The 4,527-nt window shown below is 41.0% G+C and overlaps 1 non-coding gene across 1 annotated transcript; it reads left to right on the top strand.

Annotated features, from left to right (window-relative positions):
• Positions 1-2,824: 2,824 nt before the first annotated feature.
• TRNAA-UGC lies at positions 2,825-2,896 on the top strand. The gene has a single exon. It is a non-coding gene; the product is annotated as a tRNA-Ala (tRNA).
• The last annotated feature ends 1,631 nt before the right edge of the window (positions 2,897-4,527 follow it).

Below are 4,527 nucleotides of genomic sequence, written 5' to 3' on the forward strand. Positions count from 1 at the left end.
ATTTTTTTTTTTAAAGATTTTATTTATTTGACAGTGAGAGACACAGCGAGAGAGGGAACACGAGCAGGGGGAGTGGGAGAGGGAGAAGCAGGCTTCCCGTGGAGCAGGGAGCCCGATGCGGGGCTCAATCCCAGGACCCTGGGATCATGATCTGAGCCGACGGCAGACGCTTAACCACTGAGCCACCCAGGCACCCCTAATTTAAGAAATTTTTATTTAAGTTTTATCATGTATACTGGCTATAAAATCTTATTATTTCATCAAATAACATTTACAAAACAAGTTAAATTGTTACTTTTCAGTACTTTTCACAGGGCAAACCTGTTGATAAGAAAGAGAAGACGTTTTGAAAGCTAATTTTCATATCACAAATGTCGCATGAGTATTTATGTGCAAAGCACTTATGAGAGGGAAAGAAGCCAGCAAAAGCCAGAGGGTAAAGGAGAGTGTGCACGTGGAGGCTCTCCTGCTTCTGTGCTTCCAACAAGAAACATGGCATGGCCAGTCTTTCCTGTGTGGTAGCAAGGAGCATGCTTGACTTAACTCAGTGTCTAGTTCAGGGTCTTGCAGCAGAACAATCTCGTGAAACCCACTCTTTCCAGGGTGAATTCTTCGTGTGCATGGATCCTGGACAATTAAGTAAATATGTAACAAAACAAGCATAAATCTCTCTGAGACATAACTTTACAGAAAGCATATTATATTTACGGACTGAAAGAGATATGGAGCCTTCATAATCTTGTTGATTTTGCTCATTTTTTTCAAGTTCGAAAGTCTTTTCAGGACAAATGAAATTTTCTATGACTATCCTGAAGCATTAAAAGTAATTCATATTTAGGTTTATTCTGCATGCCTTCACCTGGCACAGTCATAGGATAAACACTTGAGGCACTACTCTCTTCTCTGAGTCTTTAGTGTAGAGTATTTTACAGTAAAGTACGTGGTAGGACAGAGGTCTGGTAAAGATGGAGTAATTTACATCTCAGTCACATCTAGTTTTACTAGCTGTGTTTCCACTGATGGATGAAGACCCAACAATATTAAGGTAGGAGATTTAAAGACTATAATGATAGTCTTGCTCAAGAGAATTACCTATATTTTGGACTTATTTTAATCAATATATGAATTATTCTGTACTTTCATATTTTTCCTAAGGAATATCAGCATATACATCTGAAGTGAAATATCTAGGATTATAGAAAACTATATTCGGATAAAGTTGTTTCTAAAGCCATCATTATATTGGAACCAGAGCTAAAAAGAAAGGAGATACTTTTTTTCTTTTGGTAATTCTTTATTATTTTGGACTTTGTCCTCTATTAGTTTCAGTGATATAGCTAAGTGTATCACATATCATTGAGTTGGTTCATAAATGAGTTTGTTGTTCTTAGCTGCTGATCTTGTATTGGCCAAGAATGTCCAAATTTGCTAAGATAGAACAAGAGTGTGCTTTAAAGTTTGCATCGTCTTAGCAAAGAGAACCAGTGTCAGAGCCAGAATATGCTGTTAGTGATAACACGGAAATTAGATTTTCTGTAAGGCTCCAATGAGCTCATCAAATATTTAGAGACCCCTACGCTAATAATCCTATCAAGGGATATGCTGCATTCAGCATTATGGGTTGTGGTAATCAAGCAGATAAAACCAAAGAATAGCTCTTTCCTTTACTTCTGGTATTCCTGTTTGTCCTCTCATTGAGGAAATGTTATTTATCAAATCACTATTTCATCTTTATCATTATAGCCAGTGAAAATCAAGTGCTGATAGCTCTCCACAGTTTGGACTCAGGTCCTCCAGGAACTTGCTCCACTCAGAGCGATGCTGCTTCCTCTGGCCACAGCAATGCCCCGCAACTTGGGTGGGCTGTTAGATCCAGAACGCCATTTCCCTGTCCTGAGGGAAGTACTGTTATGACAACAAGTAAACTCCTTCTTCATCTTTTTCTTCTCAGTAACAAGACCCCCCATTCTGACCTTCCCCCCAGGAAGGATATGAAGGTGGTTCAGTTTCTACCACCCCAAAATACGACGTTCTGGCACAAGGATTATTTGGAGATGAAGGCAACTCTTTTCCTGGAAGCAGACCCTAAATTCCCATTGTGATGCCTCCAGCCCACACTACCAGGAAGGAGATACCAACCCTCCACTGGAGGCAGCACTGCCCTGAGAAGATTCTACACCCTCAAACCTTTCTAGAGAGTCCTTATCTCCCACTGGTTTCCCCCATACCTTTCCTTTCCCCAGTTTGCACCTCTAAAAACCTAAACCCTTCTTCCTTTGTCTTGTCACTTCCCTACTGATTGATTGTTGCAGTGTTCTAACCACGCCTTTGAGTTACTCATCACTGGGCTTCTCCCTGTTGTATGTGGGGGTGGGGGTGGGAGAGATTTAATAAACTCTCTTTTTCTCTTGTTAATCCTTTTGTTGGTCTATTTTTCAAGGCCCAGGCACAGAACCCAGGGGAATAGAGGAGTTTTTTTCCCTTCCCCTAGAAGGCATAGGGACATTGTGGAATATAATTATTTTCTTGGGTGGATGAGTAGGAGACCACAGAAACAAGATGAATTTTGAAGGAAGGTGGTGCTTCATCGTATCTATAAATAAGGCTTGGGAAGCTAGCACGATGCTGAGCCATAAGGCAGCAGGACGATTCTATATTAATGGTGCAAAACGTCCCTGGAAGAATGCTTAAGAACGTCCTGTGACCGGAATTTGAAACCACAGGAATCCAGTGTTATTTCGTTCCCCAGATAGAGTCATCTGCCCATCTTTTTAAAAGGAATAACTGTGCCAACTCATCTCCATGTCAGGTCACTTTCAGACCTGGGGATGTAGCTCAGTGGTAGAGCATATGCTTTGCATGTATAAGGCCCCAGGTTCGATCCCTGGCATCTCCATTACTTTTTCCCCCCAACTGTGCTAACCTGTTTTTTAGGCTCATTTGTTAAGTATCATAGCATCCTACAGTGGAAGGTACGTCATCAGCCCTGCACATCAGTCTAAATTACAAGTGACATCTTACTCTACTAAATGAACTATACGAAAAGCTCATGTTGGGATAATATTTTCTTTCAGTATTAATAGCATCTTTTTATTAATCCAAAATAAAAACCTAGCCTTTCCAACAAATCTTTACTTCTCTACTTGATTCATTTACATTACTGCTAACATCCTATTTCTTTTAATAAAACCATACAAATGGTCAGGTGGAAACTTACCCGCCCTGCCATGGGCATGGCCCACTTGAAGAATGAAAACACAACACATATGTTTCTAACACTCCTTATTTTCAAAGTATTTTCACATGTGATACCGCTTTAGTATTCACAGCAAAGTTATAGGATATAATGTGAGCCAGGACTGCCTCACAGACTTCACAAAGTAAAGAGACATCTTTGTTGCGTCCCCCTTCTTCTGCATTATGAGTCTATTTGAGTATTTGGTTGTGTACTTTCCCCCTGACATCTAAGCTGTGTCTCCCGCCCTCACCGGAACAGAATTAAGGTAATTCTCATGCTGCCGATCAGCCTCCCTTCCTAGATGACACATGATGATGTTTGATGTGAGTCAAGGTACCGTTCTCCCTCTGTGCTGAATATCTCCCCAGCAGTGGTGCTGCTTGCCTTTACTTGTTTGCATTATGAGTAAAACCTAGAGATCCCATGTTCAACACTTAATTTGCTAGGATAAATCTAAGACCCTCAGATCAAAGACATTTTTAATTATGGAATACAAGGTTGTACATGGATTCATATTTCAGAGGAATATTAAAAAACTCCCTTAACTTATTCACCATCTTTGAGAAGCTATTAAACTTGAGAAGAGAGCAAAACAGTTTCTCTAATTACAAACATATATCACACATTTCATTGCTTCATTTGAAATAGTATCTCTTCTCATGGGCTCTCAAGGTCAATGTCCCCTTTCTTGGCGCACGAAGATGCTTGGAAAGAGGAAGAGAAAGGTGACAGGCACCAGCTCGGCCCCTGTCACCACCCGCCCAAAGCCGTGTGACAATCCCCATATTTTCTTGACAGCCTAAAGGACACCTTCTTTTTCTTAAAGCGTGACTCAACTGTCAAGTTCTTGAACTGAAGTCAAATACCATTTCATTTTGTATATTCTGGAAAACGAGAGGACTGTCAGAGAAGCGAAACCAGAAACTGTAAAACGAATAAGTTATTAAATGTTTTCTATGCCAGAAAGGACCAAAAAGAGAAAAAAGCAAGTCATATGACAGCTAGTGGTACCTTTAGGGAAGATGATGGCAACCACAGGAGCTCCTTTGTTCTTTACCACAACCTTAGGAGGTAGGTGCTGTCTTCAGCCCCATTTGAAAATTGAGGAAACTGATGAACTAGGGTTCTGCATAAAGGCTTCAGGCCATGGGTCCAGCCGAGCATTGTGGCCACTACACAGACCTGAGAGTCGGTCTGGCCCCGACACTACAGAGCCATGTAATGTCGAGAAATAGTTTGCCTATATGGGTCCCATAGATCACACAGGTGGTAGCAGGCTGGAGCCGAAA

This window comes from Neomonachus schauinslandi, chromosome 14 (assembly GCF_002201575.2).
Source record: "Neomonachus schauinslandi chromosome 14, ASM220157v2, whole genome shotgun sequence".
In the NCBI taxonomy this organism is placed as follows: domain Eukaryota; kingdom Metazoa; phylum Chordata; class Mammalia; order Carnivora; family Phocidae; genus Neomonachus; species Neomonachus schauinslandi.